Below are 20,401 nucleotides of genomic sequence, written 5' to 3' on the forward strand. Positions count from 1 at the left end.
CTCGAATCAGAAACATACAAATTTACAGTAGCCATACACATCAATAAATATGTACATACATATACACAAATTGTATTTATATTACATGTGCCCAGTACTTTGCAACCTCCAAGGCGCTTGGAGTGGCTTGCAGGAGATCAATCTTCGTGCAGGATGTAGGGCACAAAAGGCCTTGGGGCATGTTGCTTGTGGTTTGTTCTTGTCCTCAATCACAGGACGTATCTTCTGTTATGAAGCCCCATCTCGTCAGGTTGTCGCTGGATCGTCCAACTCCTGATCGTAAACTGTTTAAAGATTTCCACACCAGCCAACTCTCGTTGTGCCCAGGTGGCAGTTCTTCAGCTTCTGGCGTCTGCAGGTGAGGCGTCGACTTCTTCCATAACTCCAGCTTTGCCTTCTCTGGTGAAATGGTGAGCTTCTCGGATGTTGTCAGGAAGCTCTTTCGCGAGCTCAGCCGTTGCTGTGGTGGATTATGTCCGTGCAGTGGATGGGCACTGTCTTGTTCCACTTTCAGTCTCTCCTTGTTGGTAGCCACTGTTCTGCGTATCCATGGTGGCGCTATTCCAGCCAGACAGTAGAGCTTATCAGTTGGGGTAGGTCTTAAGCAACCTGTGATCAACCTGCAGGTTTCGTTGAGAGCAATGTCTACTTGTCTGGCATGAGATGACCTGTACCAGACTGGAGAAGCATATTCAGCAGTTGAAAAGCACAGTGCCATTGCAGAACAGCGAATGGTTTGTGGATGTGATCCCCACGGTGTCTCCGCTAGTTTGCGAATTAGTCACCCTCATTCTGTCAACGGCCTTGTCGTAGAGGCATTCTCTTCTCTTTACGGCGGGAAACTGTCCCTAAAGGCGGAATAATCAGTAATGACCAACAGTACGAGTATGCAGAATGTAACGGAAATCACTGCATTAAAGAAGACACATAATGTGTATCCATATGAGCAGGCTGAAGTTTAAGAGATAAGTTAGGAAGAATCAATGCTCTAAGACGTGGGATACGAAAGTACGAAGGAATGAAGATATACAGTTGAAGCTCTCTGTGGCTAAAAATATAGCGATAACAAACAGTTCAGCACACGGTTCACAAGAGGAATGAACATTTCTAAAAATGGAAATCACAGACGCTGGAAAGACAACCATAGGTTCAAGGTAGGTAATTACGAAGAAACTAAGGATAACAGAAGAATTAATTTAGTTGATCAACGAAAGAAGGAAAATCTTCAAGGAAATTTATGAATGCAGAGGTACAAGTCACTAGGGAATGAAATAAAAAGGAAGTGCAAGGAAGCTAATATGAAATGGCTGATGAAAAGTATGATGAAATCGAAAAGGAAGTCATTGTCGGAAGAACCAACTCAGCATGCAGAAAAGTCAAAACTACGTTTGATGAAATTGAAAGCAAGGGCGCTAACGTTAAGAGAGCGATGTAAATTCCCCTCTTAAATAAATAGCAGATAGCTGATAGGTGGAAAGAGTGCAATTAACATTTCTATGAGCGGAGGACTTGTCTGATCACGTGATGGAAGAGGATCGACATGCTAAAGATAGGGGAGCCAGTATTAGAATCAGAATTTAAAAGAGTTTTGAACGAAATAAGATCAAATAAGGCATCAGAGAAGGATTCCTTCGAAATTTCTAAAATCATGGAGGGAGTAGCAGCAAGCGACTATTAACGTTGGCGTGTAGAATGTATTCTGGCGATATACCATTAGACTTTCGGAAAAACATCGCCCCAACATTTTCCAAGACAGCAGAAGCCGACAACGGCGACGATTATCACACCATCAGGTAACAGCCTATGCATCCAAGCTGCGGAAAAGAAAAATATACAGGAGAATGGAAAAGAAAATTGAAGATCTGTTGGATGACGGTCAGTTTGGCTTTAGACAGCAGAGAGGCAATTCGGATGTTGCGGTTAATGACAGAAGCAAAACTGAAGAAAAATCAAGAGCCGTTCTTAGGATTTGTCGTCCTGGAAAAAAGCGTCCGATAGTGTGAAATGGTGCAAGATGTGCGAAATTCTGAGAAAAATAGGGGTAAGCAATAGGGAATGACGGGTAATAAGCAATATCGATAAGACCACGAACGAACAATAATATTGGATAACCAAGAAGTGTTCGGATTAATAAGGTTGTAAGACAGGGATGTAGTCTTTCGCCACTACTGTTCAATCTGTATACCAAATAAGCAATGACTGAAATAAAACAAAGGATCCAATGGGAAAAAATTCAAGGTGGTGGGATGACATTACTGTCCAGAGTGAAAGTGGAGAAGAATTCAATGGTATGCTGAATGGAATGAAAAGTCTAACGAGCACAGAATATGGACTGAAAGTAAATCGAAGAAAGACGAAAGTAATGAGAAGTAGCAGAAATGAGACCAGTGAGAAACCATGATTCATGGTCATGAGGTACACGAAGTTAAAAAATCCGCTACCTAGACACCAAATAAACCCACGAAGAATAGAGAAAGGAAGACATAAGAAGCAGACTAGCATTGAAGTAATAGACACACATGACCAAGGGAAGTCTACTACTGTTAAACATCGCTCTTAACTTGACAGAGAGGTTTCTGAGAATGTGCGCTTGGAGCACACCATTGTATGGTAGTGTAATTTTGCCTGTAGGGAAAGCATTTGAGATGTGGTAATACATACAAATGTTGAAAAGTATGTGGACTGATAAGATAAGAAATGAGGAGATTCGTCGCAGAATTTGCTAGGAAAAGAATACATGGAAAACACTGACAAGAAGAAGCCCCAGAAATCTCACCGTGTCTTTAAAACCAAGGACAGAGTCCCTCATCCTCAACTCAGGACAGGTTAAAATCGAACGAGAACAGTGAAAAAGAACACACACGGACTTCTCGGTGAAAAACTTAAAATCTCTCTTCTGCGTCCTGTCATCCAAACGTCTAAGAGTAAGTTGCAAGTGACGCGTTGTCGTTGCAAGGCTTGAAGAAGAGTAAAACAAAGAGAAATCATTCACAAACAAGGAACACAGGACAGGACTTTTCACTATGGAGGTAATGCTATTAATAGCTAAGGCAAAGAGAGTCACACTTAAAACGCTACCCTGAGGGACACCGTTCTCCTGCTCAAAGCGGACAGACAGGACATCACGAATGCGGTATGTAAAATATCGTGGCGAGAGGAAAGACTGAATAAAAAGAGGAAGATAACCACAAAAACCCCATTCGTGAAGCCTCCTCCAGGATGAGACGCCTCCAAATAGTATCGTAGGCCTTCTCGATGTCAAAAAATCAAAAAATACACCTAGAAGATGAGGACGGCGTAGGAAAGCTTGTAGTACAGCCGCCTCCAGGAGGGCAAGGTTATCGAATGTGGAACGAAACCTTCTGAACCCACACTGAAAGCGACTAAGGAGTTGCCGGGATTCTAACGTCCAGACAAGGCGGCGGTTGACCTTCCGCTCCAAGGTCTTCCCTATGCAAATAGTGAGGGCAACACTACGGTAGCTACTCGGGCTCGTGCGGTCTTTCCCAGGTTTTAAAAAAGGACTTAAAACTGCCTCATGCCACGAGTCAGGAAAGTGACCTGATGCCCAAATGGCATTAAAAAGTGCGGGGAGGATTTCTTTGTTGCGCCTTGTGAGGTGCCATAGCATACCGTAATGGATTCTGTCGTGACCAGGTGTGTCACAAGGTGCAGACAATGCAGAATCCAGCCCCCACATAGAAAATGGGCAGTTGCAAACTTCGTTAGTCGTGGACTGAAAGTCCAGACTAAACCTCTCTGCAACTGCTCTATGGCGCTGGAAATCCGCATCCTGACTGGCAGTGACCCTGGCAAAATTCGCTGCCATAGTCTGGGCAATGTCTCGCGTATCCGTGTGGAGAGTGCCATTATTCATTACAGAAGCCAAGGGGCATCTCCCTCCTCTCCCAGAAATTCTCCTGATGGTCTCCCACACAATGGAACTTTTGGTGAAACGATTAATGGTGTTCGGGAACTGTTGCCACGGCCTCTTCTTGCTCTCTCGTATAATGCGACGACATTGTGCCCTCGCCACCCGAAAGGCTGCAAGATTCTCAGCAGTCGGCCGACACTGGAACCGACGTAGAGCCACACGCCTGGTCCTGATTGCAGAGCGGCATTCGGTATTCCATCAAGGAACAGGTTGCCTCTTCCGATGGCCTGTGGACTGTGGAATGGATGCTGCAGCGGCGTGGTGGACCGTTTTGGTAGTATGATCCACCCACGCCTCAACATTCGCACACTGTTCGAATGGGGCCAATTGGCTATAAAGGGTCCAGTCGGCCCCACTGAGCAGCCATTGTGGTGGTATCTTTTCGGGGCCCACGCCATCTGGCAGGTGAATCCAGATTGGGAAGTGATCACTGAGGTGCAAGTCAGCGACCACTTCCCATTGAGCACTGGTGGCAAAAGCTGGAGAGCAAAGCGAGAGATCAATGGCAGAGAACGACCCAGTCGCTGTGCAGAAGTGATTGCTCTGTCCTCCAGTGACAGGAGTAGCCTCTCAATTGCTCGACCCCTGGGGCAGGTAATTGCAGAGCCCCAGAGCACATTGTGGGCATTATAATAATGAACGGCTGGGGGAGCTGTGTAAGAAGGTCGGTGAGGGCCGCTTCATCAAGTGCATCATGTGGTGGCAAGTAAAGCGAACATACAGTCAATGGATGACGCACGTGCACGGACATAGAGATGGCCTGTAAAGTCGTCGTAAGCGAGGGAAGTGAGGAGTGGTTGTCCGTCCTGACTAAAATACCTATGCCTCCTCCAGCTCTCTCTCCACACAGTCTAGAACCGCGCTACCGCTCCGGTCAAAGGTTCGAATCCTGCCTCGGGCATGGATGTGTGTGATGTCCTCAGGTTACTTAGGTTTAAGTAGTTTTAAGTTCTCGGGGACTGATGATCTCAGAAGTTAAGTCATGTAGTGCTCAGAGCCATTTAAACCATTAGAACCAATTTTGTAATGGAACATATACATTCAAATGGTCAGTATGAAAGTTGCAACATGATAACGGCAGGCAGTGTTCACTACTGCCAACGATTCCACAGCTAATTAATTATTTAACGTTCTCGTTTCCTTTCATTACAGTGAGGGACAGCTGTTATTTTCTGCAGCCTCGGAAGTTTTCTTTAGATGGCCTGGGTCACAACAGGGAAGTTAACTTAGAAGGACAGAAATGTCATAAACCTGTCTGGCACTGAAAGCCACCCTCTAGCTGTTAGGGCAACAAGTACATAGATAGGCAGCCCGTATTCCACAAATACTGTAATGTGCTAGGCCCTAGAAGGAATGCTTTTTGAGGAGATGTCTGGAAGCCAGGTGGAAAATCTCAAATCTGAGTTGTGGGACCACCTATTGGTCGGGAATGTTTCTTTAAATCAAAGAGAGAGGATGTAACTGTGACGAAATTTGAAAGCAGGAATTTGTTACAGTTGCTTATAAAATTGTTATTGGTCGGAACTCACAGCGTCTGCTGCAAACGGTCAATAAGATTTCTATTCTGGTAAAACGAGGCAGGTTTTAGAGAGTAAACCCCGGAATGAATGTGTGCAGGGATGTCGAAGAGTGTGCTTGCTTCATGGATGCTGAAGTTGTGCACGACTTAAAGCATAGTACGGAAGTTCGGCTGGGTTCAGAATTTCCGGTCATTGCTGCAACGGCCTTCTACACTCAACGTAGGAGAACACCCTTACTTCGGGGATGCTGAGGAATGTACTTCGGCGAGAGAGACATGTCTGCGACCTAGAGCAGAGTAAAGAGATCGAGCCGGACTCGGAATTTCCAGTTGTTACTTCCAGACCCACAACATTTAGCAGTGGTTCAAAATGGTTCAAATGCCTCTGAGCACTATGGGACTTAACATCTGAGGTCATCAGTCCCCTGGAACTTTTTTTTTCGTCATCAGTCTACTGACTGGTTTGATGTGGCCCGCCACGAATTCCTTTCCTGTGCTAACCTCTTCATCTCAGAGTAGCACTAGCAACTTATGTCCTCAATTATTTGCTTGACGTATTCCAATCTCTGTTTTCCTCTACAGTTTTTGCCCTCTACAGTTCCCTCTATTACCATGGAAGTCATTCCCTCATGTCTTAGCAGATGTCCTATCATCCTGCCCCTTCTCCTTATCAGTGTTTTCCACATATTACTTTCCTCTCCGATTCTGCGTAGAGCCTCCTCATTCCTTACTTTATCAGTCCACCTAATTTTCAACATTCGTCTATAGCACCACATCTCAAATGCTTCGATTCTCTTCTGTTCCGGTTTTCCCACAGTCCATGTTTCACTACCATACAATGCTGTACTCCAGACGTACATCCTCAGAAATTTCTTCCTCAAATTAAGGCCGGTATTTGATGTTAGTAGACTTCTCTTGGCCAGAAATGCCTTTTTTGCCATAGCGAGTCTGCTTTTGATGCCCTCCTTGCTCCGTCCGTCATTGGTTATTTTACTGCCTAGGTTGCAGAATTCCTTAACTTCATTGACTTCGTGACCATCAATCCTGATGTTAAGTTTCTCGCTGATCTCATTTCTATTACTTCTCATTACCTTCGTCTTTCTCCGATTGACTCTCAAACCATACTGTGTATTCATTAGACTGTTCATTCCGTTCAGCAGATCATTTAATTCTTCTTCACTTTCACTCAGGATAGCAATGTCATCAGCGAATCGTATCATTGATATCCTTTCACCGTGTATTTTAATTCCACTCCTGAACCTTTCTTTTATTTTCATAATTGCTTCCTCGATGTACAGATTGAAGAGTAGGGCCGAAAGGCTACAGCCTTGTCTTACACCCTTCTTAATACGAGCACTTCGTTCTTGATCGTCCACTCTTATTATTTCCTCTTGGTTGTTGTACATATTGTATATGACCCGTCTCTCCCTATAGCTTACCCCTACATTTTTCAGTATCTCGAACAGCTTGCATCATTTTATATTGTCGAACGTTTTTTCCAGGTCGACAAATCCTATGACCGTGTCTTGATTTTTCTTTAGCCTTGCATCCATTATTAGTCGTAACGTCAGAATTGCCTCTCTCGCGCCTTTACTTTTCCTAAAGCCAAACTGATCGTCACCTAGCGCATTCTCAATTTTCTTTTCCATTCTTCTGTATATTATTCTTGTAAGCAGCTTCGATGCATGAGCTGTCAAGCTGAATGTGCGAAAATTCTCGCACTTCTCAGCTCTTGCCGTCTTCGGAATTGTGTGGATGATGCTTTTCCGAAAGTCAGATTGTATGTAGCCAAACTCATATATTCTACAGACCTACGTGAATAGTCGTTTTGTTGCCACTTACCCTAATGATTTTAGAAATTCTAATGGAATGTTATCTATCCCTTCTGCCTTATTTGACCGTAACTCCTCCAAAGCTCTTTTAAATTCCGATTCTAATACTGGATCCCCTATCTCTTCTAAATCGACTTCTGTTTCTTCTAGTATCACATCAGACAAATCGTCACCCTCGTAGTGGCTTTCAATGTATTCTTTCCACCTATCTGCTCTCTCCTCTGCATTTAACAGTGGAATTCCCGCTGCACTCTTAATGTTACCACCGTTGCTTTTAATGTCACCAAAGGTTGTTTTGACTTTCCTGTATGCTGAGTCTGTCCTTCCGACAATCATATCTTTTTCGATGTCTTCATATTTTTCCTGCAGCGATTTCGTCTTAGCTTCCCTGCACTTCCTATTTATTTCATTCCTCAGCGACTTGTATTTCTGTATTCCTGATTTTCCCGGAACATGTTTGTACTTCCTCGTTTCATCAATCAACTGAAGTATTTCTTCTGTTACCCATGGTTTCTTTGCTGCTACCTTCTTTGTACCTATGTTTTCCTTCCCAACTTCTGTGATGGCCCTTTTTAGAGATGTCCATTCCTCTTCAACTGTGCTGCCTACTGCGCTATTCCTTATTGCTGTATCTATAGCGTTAGAGAACTTCAGACGTATCTCGTCATTCCTTAGAACTTCCGTATCCCACTTCTTTGCGTATTGATTCTTCCTGACTAATGTCTTGATCTTCAGCCTACTCTTCATCACTACTATATTGTGATCTGAGTCTATATCTGCTCCTGGGTACGCCTTACAATCCAGTATCTGATTTCGGAATCTCTGTCTGACCATGATGTAATCTAATTGAAATCTTCCCGTATCTCCCGGCCTTTTCCAAGTATACCTCCTCGTCTTGTGATTCTTGAACAGGGTATTCGCTATTACTAGCTGAAACTTGTTACAGAACTCAATTAGTCTTTCTCCTCTTTCATTCCTTGTCCCAAGCCCATATTCTCCTGTAACGTTTTCTTCTACTCCTTCCCCTACAACCGCATTCCTGTCGCCCATGACTATTAGATTTTCGTCCCCCTTTACATACTTCATTACCCTTTCAATATCCTCATACACTTTTTCTATCTGTTCATCTTCAGCTTGCGACGTCGGCATGTATACCTGAACTATCGTTGTCGGTGTTGGTCTGCTGTCTATTCTGATTAGAACAACCCGGTCACTGAACTGTTCACAGTAACACACCCTCTGCCCTATCTTCCTATTCATAACGAATCCTACACCTGTTATACCATTTTCTGCCGCTTTTGATATTACCCGATACTCATCTGACCAGAAATCCTTGTCTTCCTTCCACTGACCCCTATTATATCTAGATTGAGCCTTTGCATTTCCCTTTTTTAGATTTTCTAGTTTCCCTGCCACGTTCAAGCTTCTGACATTCCACGCCCCGACTCGTAGAACGTTATCCTTTCGTTGATTATTCAATCTTTTTCTCATGGTAACCTCCCCCTTGGCAGTCCCCTCCCGGAGATCCGAAAGGGGGACTATTCCGGAATCTTTTGCCAATGGGGAGATCATCATAACACTTCTTCAACTACAGGCCACATATCCTGTGGATACACGTTACGTGTCTTTAATGCAGTGGTTTCCATTGCCTTCTGCATAATCATGTCGTTGATCATTGCTGATTCTTCCGCCTTTAGGGGCAATTTCCCACCCCTAGGACAAGAGAGTGCCCTGAACCTCTATCCGCTCCTCCGCCCTCTTTGACAAGGCCGTTGGCAGAATGAGGCTGACTTCTTATGCCGGAAGTCTTCGGCCGCCAATGCTGATTATTTATCAAAACTTAGGCAGTGGCGGGGATCGAACCCGGGACCGAAGACGTTTTTCATTATGAATAAAAGACGCTACCCCTAGACCACGGGAGCAACACCGCTAGAAATTAGAACTAGTTAAACCTAAGTAACCTAAGGACATCACACACATCTATGCCCGAGGCAGGATTCGAACCTGCGACCGTAGCGGTCGCGCGGTTCCAGATTGAAGCGCCTAGAACCGCTCGGCCACACTGGCCGGCTTAGCAGTGGTAAGCATGAGCTGTCAATGCAATCACCGTGGCGAGAGGGACGTGAAGCTAGTTAAATTGTATTACAATCATGGGCTGTATCTCTGACGCTGTTTCGTATTACACTTTCATCTGTTCACCCACCTGCGCCAAGGCTATAGTTCCCAGTTACAAACTTTTGCTCATGTATTCAATGTTCATATGTTTGATTCAATGTGTAAGTTATTTTATTTGGTGTCTTATAGCAATAAGCTGAATTGTTATTGTGACTGTGAGTCCTTTTTGTAGTTAAATGAGACCCGCCGTCAATACGCCTGTGTAAGGTGTGGTACCTGTACTTTCACGCACCCCTAACAAATTTCATACAATAAAATGTTATCTACTTGGTGACACCGTTTCCATAAATTTGCAATTTCTTATAGGGAGTTTCCCTTCCCTGTAGGTCACCGAGTATCGTACAGGTAGCGACATAGGAGCAGGCTGAAGAGCTCAACTGACACATTGCAGGAGATGTATCACAGTTAACTGCTAAAAATGATATCCCTGTAAGTGTATGAGAGCAAAAGCGAAACCATGAACGTACGTTTGTAAAGAAATCGTTTTCAAGACCATTTTTTGTTTGTGTTTATGAGCAGCTATTGTCGTAGTTACTACAAATTTACTGGCATTGTAAATGTTTCTGTTATGCCTTCATTTGATTGGACTCAAAGTTCACCAACCGTCCATGGCTCGGCAATGTAGTCGATGCGTGGTATTGCACAAGCACATTATACTGCTCAAGTAAGACAGCACCTAAAGCGACAATGAGGTCCAAAATTGGTACTTAGAGCTGCACCTACACATTGGCCTTCAATATTTTGAGCCCTCAATCGTATGGCTTGTTCAGGTTCAGCTCAAAAGCATTCAATTTGACAGTTGAAGAACTGGAGTCGCGAATACTACAAACTTTTCATGATCGTCTAGATAATATGAAGACATTTGAAAGCTTTCGAAACTCAATGTCATATTACGCACAAAGGCGAAGATGACACATGGGACATCTCCTTTCACAGTTAAAACTGTAATATACAGGGCGATTATAATTAAACTTTCAAAACACTGTAGAAATAACACCATTGGTCAGGATGACGTCAAATTGCAAAAGGAATATTATCAGAGATGGGGGAAAACGTATGGCAGTAGAAAAAATAGTGTGAAAATTGATCAATAGATGGTGCTGAATGTGTCAGAATACGTAAATGAAAACACGTGTCCGGCACACGACCAATTGAAGTTGGTATAAATACGCAAGGTACACGGATGTTTCTTCTTTCACGTCTGTGATGTTCGCCATGACTGTCTCAATGCAGGATCGCGCTTTGCTTGTAAAGCTGCATTACAAGAATAAACTTCGCTCTGCAGAAGTTACGGACACTGAAGGGTTTGAAAAAAAGGCATTACCATGACTGCCTTGGATCTGGAGAATATGATTCGGAAATTGGAAAAGACGGGTTCTTTTGATGTGCAACCTGGTAGAGGGAGGAAACAAATTGGTTCGACGTCAGTGGAAGCAGGGGACATAGCAATGTAGGAGGAGACGACTGGTGGTATGTAAACTTGCAGTGCACAGAGAATTACCCGAACATTTGACATATCCGTGACCACGGTGAGTAAAATCCTATGAAACATGCTTCTTTGCTATCCACTCAAAATTACCCGTGTGTACGATTTGCTTCCTGTTGACGTGCCAGCAAGAGAGACCTTTGATTTAGAATGTATTGCTCGCATTCGAAGTGGACAATGATTGGCCGTGGCAGATTTTGTGAACAGCCGAAGCCCACTTCCATCTGAAAGGATACGTCAATACACAGAACTGTCAAACATGGGAAACGGAAAATCCACACGGAAATCAACCAGTACTTCGTCCTCCAAAGGTCACTGTAGGGTGCGGGTTTACGGCATCATTATCAAAGTGTCATATATTTTCGAAGAGACACGTGCTTCCGGTCCTGTACCATCACTGTTAAGCGCTTTGAGTGTCTTTTGCGCAACCGCGTCAGTCCAGCTCTCCAATAGCGCTGATGTGTAGGTGGAATCATTTCTGTGCAAGATTGCGCAGCTTCGAACATTGGAAATCCAGTTAAGCGGGGCTGTCTGAAATATGTTGTGTTCAGTGTTCCGATTCCAAACGTAACTGCATTGAAGACACGCATTGGCAACACATTGTGAACGTGACCCCGAAAACACTTCGATCAGTTGTGGAACTTGCTGTTTCTCGATTTCAACGTGTTGCAGAAAACGGCGGACAGCATATTGAACACATTTTGCGCCAATCACACGGAAATTAATAATCCAATTTGATTTTGATTGATTCTTCTTATTCGGTTTTTGGCCTCAGGACAATTACAAACCGATTTTTCCCATCCGATGTGATATGACCTTGCCGTGGTGGATGGCCTTACATAACTAACAGTATCACATTTGTACACCCAAACACTCTGAGTAGTACAGTTTGTTAAGCGTCAGACGTACACCTTAGGCAATGTTGTATAATTTAGTTGTCATTTGTAGTCGACCACTATTAAATTGTGATGCTTACAGCGTCATCTATTGCTACATTTATTTTTCTTCTGCCATACGTTTTCCCCATTCTCCGATAATATTATGTTACAATTTGACGTCATGCCTTTACACCCAAACACTCTGAGTAGTACAGTTTGTTTAGCGTCAGACGTACACCTTAGGAAGTGTTGTATAATTCAGTTGTCATTTGTAATCGACCACTATTAAATTGTGATGCTTACAGCGTCATCTATTGCTACATTTATTTTTCTTCTGCCATACGTTTTCCCCCTTCTCCGATAATATTCTGTTACAATTTGACGTCATCCTCACCTGTGGTGTTATTTTTACAGCGGTTTGAAAGTTTAACTTTAATTATAATCACCCTTTACATGGTGTCGTGCAATGACCTGAAGCGGTGTTGTATTTCTTGTTAAGACAGGCCATGGGTGAAACTCGAGACAAATTAGATGGAGACCTAACGGAAAAGTTCACTTTATAAATGCATGTGAATTAACTAGAACAATATTTCATAATGAAGCTAGTGGCGCCACGTAACCAAACATTTTCAGTTTTTTCATTAACCTCTGAATCCGTAACGGCGATCTTTTGGACCCGACAACCATCCAGTTCTTCGATAAACTTTTTCAAAACGTCTCTAGAAAAATTAATTAAAATTAATTAATTTGCTTTACCAATTTTGTAATCTCATACCTCCAGTAGAAGGCAGGGGTCTCTTATACCACTTAGATTCCTTCCCAATAGTGTATTTGTCTTTGGTCGAATGGTACATCGTATTGCCAAGATTACTGACGAGTACTCTTTTCGAGCAAAAGTGCATTTATTTATATCACAATTGTTTCACGCAAGCTTAAAATTATTTCCGTGGACAGAATAATCATGCAAGATACTTTTATTCTTTACTTAGAGCGTGGACTCCATATTATACGATACAAGCAAAAGAAAATAATCTGAGTCAGCGCAAGTGATGGGAATTATGAATCAGCATTTTTGAGTGGCTTGATGGAAGCCTTTTTGGTCATGTACGGATGAGCAGTAGGATAATAAACCTGTATCTTCTAGGATTCTGCAGACAGACTACAGATGTTCTGATGTCGTTATTACTGAGCAGAATAAAACAATGCCATGGAAATTCTTCCTAAATTAGTAACAGGTAGTTTAAATGTCCCTCTACGAATGCATGATGCTATTTTATCTCGGAAAGAATGTTAGAACCCAATAGGTAGGGAATGCACAAACACGCTGTGGCATGCTAAACTGTGGTGTCACGTCGTAGTATTATTGCCCGCCCTACGTCAGTAAGTCTTTCAATGGTTGTTTCTAAAGCAAGACAGTTCGTTTTCTAACTACACAACTACCGAATTCCTTTTTTAAATCGTGTCTACTGAGCGCTCAGAGCCTAAATGCACGTATTTATTTCGAAAAGAAAGAGGGCTAGCGTGCTTATTACAAAGTTTATTCTGTAACTCTTCAGAGTTTCGATTCCCTCTGAGGGGGCGGGCTGGCAGCAGCTTAGTACGCCGCTCTTCAGCCTACAGAATTTTTAAATATAAGAAGAAGATAATAAATAATAAAAGCAGGCGATAAAAACGGTAACTTAAATCGTAAAATAGCCGACTATTGTGGAAGTTAAAACATAAGACAAACGGTTGGCGATGCTAATACAATACACGGCAAGCAGACAGGTAAAATAATAGACAGACAATTTAAAAAAAAACACGGCGAAAGTCTGGTTTCTGTTCGCAAGAGATATAAAAATCACGCCCAGCGACGGTATGATGTCCGTTCGCAACACTTCGGAAAAGACACACAACACTTACTCACTTGAAACACTGCACTAGAAAGTTGGCACGAAGATGACACATCACAGCCAAGGGCCGAGGGGGGGAGGGGGGGGGGGGGGACCCGGACAAAAATGGTTCAAATGGCTCTGAGCACAATGGGACTTAACTTCTGAGGTCATCAGTCACCTAGCACTTAGAACTACTTAAACCTAACTAACCTAAGGACATCACACATATCCATGCCCGAGGAAGGATTCGAACCTGCGACTGTAGCGGTCGCGCGGTTCCAGACTGTAGCGCCTAGAACCGCTCGGCCACCACGGCCGGCGAACCTGGACAGATGAGGGGGAAAAAGTGGGGAGGAGGGGAAAAACGAAGTGGGGGGGGGGGGTACATTGATGCATTTGTTAACGTGTGTAAAAAAGCTTGTTTCATCGAAGTTTTCCATGACATAAACCCTATGCCATACAATATTCCGAAAATTTTGTGACGATGGAGAAGTCAGATGAAGGCTTGCATTTCCGAAACGACTGCAGCATAAGTTCGAACGTTTTTGTTGTCACTGAAAACATACACTGATGGCAAAAAGTTGTTACACCTGGGAAAACGACGTTAATTTTGATGCTATGGCAGCATATGCCACCTGGGGGACAGTAGATGAATTAATAATGGTTTCAACGTCATCCGCCAACAGATGTCGCAGTGGCATAGCGACCTGAGCGTCATCTATGTCTACACTTCAATAGCGAATGCTCACAGCCAGAGGGCTCAGTATGGCGCAAATGTATGAAGCAAACAGACGTCCTGGGAACGGACACGCAGTCGCGGTTCCTACAGCCCACTGGCCGAGTTGGATGAAATTGCGGCCTTCCGAGTGGCGGGTTTGTCCTTTTGGAGAATTGCCACACAAGTTGGACGTGCTGGATCAGATGTGAGACGACACTGGCATCAATGGTCACGCGAACAGTGTCACACCCACAGACGAGGTTCTTGGTGTCCACGCAGCACGGACAGCCGCCAGAGCCGTAGTACTGTAAGGGTGCCAGTGGCAGATCGTACTGCTACCGACAAGGAAGGGTTGTGAGCACAGATGCATCAACACGAACTTCTGCGAACCGGTTATTTGCAGTGGAACTACTGGCATGCTCACCTCTAGCCATTCTTCCACTCACACCACAGAATCAACGTGCACGGTTCAACTGATGCTACGAGGATCACTTAGAAGATGGTGCACCGTGGTCTTCACTGGTGAAAGCAGATTATTCCAGCATACAGGTGATGGTCGTTTGTTCATGCGACATATAGTCTGGGAGACGAGTCTTTGGTATTGACAGATCGGTAGCGTCTTTCCGTTACCTAGCGACCGCAGGCAGGCAGCCAATGACGGCCTGACTTTGAGCGGGTAGCAAGGGCCACGTTGCCGCTCTGAAACCCGGTCGCGCGCGCTTATGAAACTTACCAGTGTCTCGCGTGCAGGCGGTGCTGTCGTTCGTCGTTTGTCTTAAGTTGAATTCTCAGTTTATTTTGTTTTTGTTGTTTTGAGTGTTTCTTTGTTTATGTTTCGTTGTAAACAATGTCTAGTGCGGCGGGTAGTACCAGCCCAACACAAGAAGTGAAACGGAGGAAGAAAAGTGTGCAACACACCCACGCCCGTGAATTCGTGTGCTCTGTGAGGGATTACTTTAAGAAAGAAAAGGACAAAGGTGGGCCCTTAATTCCTGTTGTTCAGGCTGTGAAGAGAACTGCAGCAGCATTGAAAATAAGTAAGAACACTGTTGTAAAGATAGGGAAAGAACAGTATAGTGTAGATTGTGACGAGAGTGGCACAACAAAGCTGCACACACCAGGAAAGAAGCGACCGAGAAATAAGCAGGTGACAGCTTTAGACGATTTTCAGAAAGACGCTATTCGTCGTCATATATACAGCTATTATAAGAGAAGGGAACATCCCACTCTATCTAAATTACTGGTGTCGCTTCAGAAAGACGATCTTTTTAAAGGGAGCAAATTTTCATTGCGTACAGTGTTGAAAGACATAGGCTTCAGCTATTCACTGTTTAACGGACGCAAAATATTAATGGAAAGGACAGATGTAGTTGCATGGCGGTGCAGATTTCTGCGCAGGATCATGGGTGTGAAATTCGAAAGTATAGTGTGGTTAGATGAAACTTGGGTCAATGCCAGCCATTCTTTACGTAGAGGCTGGAATGATGGAACGTCCGAGGGCACAATGGCAGTGCCTGTTGGCAAAGGAGGGCGTATTATTGACTTACATGCAGGAACATCGAAAGGTTTTATGCCAAACTGCTTGAAAATGTTTTGGTCAAAAAAGGCGGGAGATTACCTTGAAGAAATGAACAGTGTAGTATTTCAAGAATGGTTCGAGACATCGCTTATGACGAATCTGACAAGTCCATCAGTGATTGTTATGGACAATGCGCCTTATCATTCCGTTGTTCACGATAAGGCACCAACCTTGGCAACAAAAAAAGACGATATCATTCAGTGGTTGAAACGGCGAAAAGTAGATTTCAGCGAAGATTTAAGGAAGGCGGAACTGCTCGAAATTGTGGCACAAAAGAAACCCCAATTTTCAACATATGTAATTGACGAGATTGCTAAAAGGCACGGGCATGAAATCGTTCGGCTTCCTCCATACCACTGTCACTTCAATGCAACTGAAGGAGTGTGGGCGCAGATAAAAAATTACATTGCTGCAAACAATAAAAAATTCACCATCTCTGAAGTGGAAACTCTCCTTCGAGCAGCTATCAATAAAGTGACAAGCGAGACGTGGGCTAAAATTGTAAACAGCACTGCAAGTGCCATCAGAGAGGCGGCCAAAACCGAAGGGGTTGTGGAAGAATACATCGAAAATTTAATTATACATCTGGGAGAGAGCAGTGATAGTTCGAGCAGTGCTGAGGAGGACAATGTCAAATCAGATTCTGACAGTGATGTGAGTGGTGTTACTCCATTACAGCAACTACAACGTATTCAGGAATGTAAGGAGGGACTTTGCTATCGATCTACAACCAGATCATCATATTGTGAGTACTTTCTTCAGATTATGACTCTTAATACACTGACCAATTATTCTGTAGCTTGTAGTAGAACAAATTAATAATGCTAATACTTAACTATGGAAACCAAAACTGATAATGTTCAACAACTTGCGAAAATAGTTTTCATTTCAGTTTTGAAGTTTAACAAATAACTTTATTATGTTTCAGCATCTTAGATACTTGTACTAAATAGCTCTTATCAGTTTTCGAGTTAATATATTTCAACCATCAGCTTTAAATAAATTCACGCGTACCAATACGACTTGTATTTTGTCTCGCTTTTATTTCTGCTGCTAGAGAATGCGTGTAGCAGACAGGGCGCCGCGTGCTGTGAGCCACGTTCGGCAACAGCGCCGTCTGCCCGCCGGAACTGTCAGTACCAATCACTCGTCTCACGGACTGTAGTGGGGTAAGCATTGTCTCGTGGAGTGTGTTTGTTCAAGACTCACTCACCCCATTCCAGGATTTATGATCTGAGGTGCGATAACCAACGATTCTCTTTCAGCATTGATGTTCCTGTTGGGAACGCTTCTCTGCCCTCAGTACGTCCAGGATGTTGTTATGCCCTTGTTTTGCAGTTCTGGCCACAGAAAGGTGAACTGCCTGTGAAACTCAACGTATTTATCAAGATGTGCAGCAACTTCAAAAATGGTTCAAATGGCACCAAGCACTATGGGACTTAACATCTGAGGTCATCAGTCCCCTAGACTTAGAACTACTTAAACCTAACTAACATAAGGACATTACACACATCCATGCCCGAGGCAGGATTCGAACCTGCGACCGTAGCAGCAGCGCAGTTGCGGACTCCAGGGCCTAGAACCGATCGGTCACAGCGGCCGGCTGTGCAGCAACTTCTCTGGCCAGCACTATCTCCAGACTCGTCTCCAGTCGAGCAGGTTTGGGTTATGAGGGGACGAGAAGTGACTGTTGTGACTTGTCAATAAAAAATTCTTACAGAAATATGTGAACAGGTCGAGAAAGCTTGGAATAATGTATGACTTCCTTTGCAAGGTGTGTGGTTCTTAAATGGACACAGAAATGAGGAACAGATGCTGTTCGTGAACAGAGTATTCAATTAGTCTACATCTAATGTCAAACAGCAAAAACTAAAATTTGTTGCTGTAGCTGTAGCGTCAGTTGCTAGCAGTAGGTTTGAATGTAGAAATATGAACAAACGCAAAAGATTTATAGTTATGTCACTCTTCATTACAATGTCTACTCAGCAAACGTCTGCGATGGTTGGTTGGCTGGTTGATTCGGCGCATGGGACCAAACGGTGTGGTCATCAGTTGCATAGGAATAGGGACGGATGGGGAAGAAAGGCGGCCATGCCCTTTCCGTCCTGGCATTTTTCTGGAGGGATTTACGGAAATCACGGCTAAATCAGGATAGCTGGACTGGATTTGAACAGTCGTCCTCCCGAACGCGAGTCAAGGGTGCTAGCCGGCTGCCGTGCCCGAGTGGTTCTAGGCGCTCAGTCCAGAACCGCGCGACTACTACAGTTGCAGGTTCGAATCCTGACCCGGGCATGGATGTGTGTAATGTCCTTAGGTTAGTTAGGTTTAAGTAGTTCTAAGTTCTAGGGGACTGATGTCCTCCGATGTTAAATCCCATAGTGCTCAGAGCCATTTGAACCATTTTTGAAGCAAGTGTGCTAACTGCTGCGCCACCTCGCTGGGTGTAATGGTTATTCAAAATGTGTGTGAAATCTTATGGGACTTAACTGCTAAGGTCATCACTCCCTAAGCTTACACGCTACTTAACCTAAATTATCCTAAGGACAAACACACACAACCATGCCCGAGGGAGGACTCGAACCTCCGCCGGGATCAGCCGCACAGTCCATGACTGCAGCGCCTCTGACCGCTCGGCTAATCCAGCACGACAATGGTCATTCAGCTGGTAAACACACAGAATGGGCTCAGTGTATGAATATATGAACTTAAGTACACTTGCAGCTGTAGCTCCAGGAATGGGATGCTTGCATGTCACTTTCAGTGGCGTAATAATGCATGGCTGTACCCTCGTGTCATTGTGGCGGCTGTATGAAACGCAGCGGCGTACCTGGCGGCACACGTATTTCATAGTGCAGCCAACCACAAAGGGGCTGTTACCGCATATCCCAGGACGGTATTCGCCACGCGTACAATAGGTTGGATGCCAGAGTCAGCATTTACAATGCCGCCTGTGGAGACTACATCACATATCAGCATGGATCGTTACCTGACACCTCACAACCGTCTGTGCTGCTGATCTGTAAATGTAATCATTTCATGTTCTCAGTATGCATTGTTGAAACAATAACTCTTGAGTGAATTGTAAACCTCTGTGCAATTACTTTTTTTTTCCGGCAGTCTAGTAGCAGGATGGAAGGTGCAGTGAATCACACCTTTTTAGTACCAGTTATGTAAAGTAAGTGATTCAGTTTTTGGCTGTGGCAATAGGTATTACTCTAATAATTGCTTTTGTTGCCTTCTGGAAATTTTAAATAAAATGTGCTTTCCCATCAAAAAATATAGTTGCAGACAGAAAACCCTGTAAAATCCAGTGAACCTACCTTAAATTATAAGTTTAAATCAATTTTGTGACGTTTGGGTGAATATAATGAGCTGATGATAAAGTAACTCAGGAGTAAGCTATTTTAGCTATGCATTATCTTAAGTACCGTAATTTAAGTAACTTATGCTCAACCAACAACTTAGCTGTACACTGCAGGAAAAAATTAGCACTCCTTTACAGGTTTCAAATTCATTCAAGATTTATTGTTGAAATGTTACTTATAATTCGTCTTGATTGAAAAATATTTATTCACGTGATCGGTTTCGGTTCCTCTAGAGCCATCTTCAGATCTGCAAATTTCGGTTACAAGAGTAACCCTTCACATTAATGAGGCGCAGCATGTGATGGTTGCTGAGTGTGGACGGTTTACTCCTGTAACCGAAATCTTAAATTTGCAGATCTGAAGATGGCTCTAGAACCGAAACCGATCGTGTGAATAAATATTTTTCAATCAAGACGGATTATAAGTAACACTGCATAAAAAAGTGATTGCGGTATCCATGCCCACATTATGTCTGTTTATGCAAAATTTATTGTTGCAAAAGCGTATGCTGAGTAGATGAAATGATTACATTTGCAGATAAATAGTACAAACAGTTCTAAGGTACTAAGTATCAACCAATGCTGGAACACTCATATTAGTACGCCGTGTTGCCTCCGGGTGTAGCGAAACGGAATTCTAGATTTCCAGAAAGCATTTGATGCGGTGACCCACTGGAGGCTGTTAAAGAAAGCACGAGCATGTACAGGGTGTCCCAGCTATCTTGTCTACCCAAAATATCTCTGGAACAATAACAGCTATTGGAAAAAGACTTTCACCGGTATCAATGTAGGACTGGGGCCCATGAATGTACATATTTGTAAACATTCTAAAACGAAAGTATATGTGTTTTTTAACACAAACTTATGCTTTTTTAAATGGACCTCCTATATTTTTTCTTCAGCTATCCATAGCATGACAAAGTACATACACAATGGCGTTGATTGCATCGCAATATTCCCATTACATCCCGAGATACTGAGACGCGAAGTTGACGCTTGAAACACCCGACATGCGCTGCTAGCGCTCGTCCTGAGGCTCAGG

Source organism: Schistocerca gregaria, chromosome 6, assembly GCF_023897955.1.
Source record: "Schistocerca gregaria isolate iqSchGreg1 chromosome 6, iqSchGreg1.2, whole genome shotgun sequence".
Lineage (NCBI taxonomy): Eukaryota > Metazoa > Arthropoda > Insecta > Orthoptera > Acrididae > Schistocerca > Schistocerca gregaria.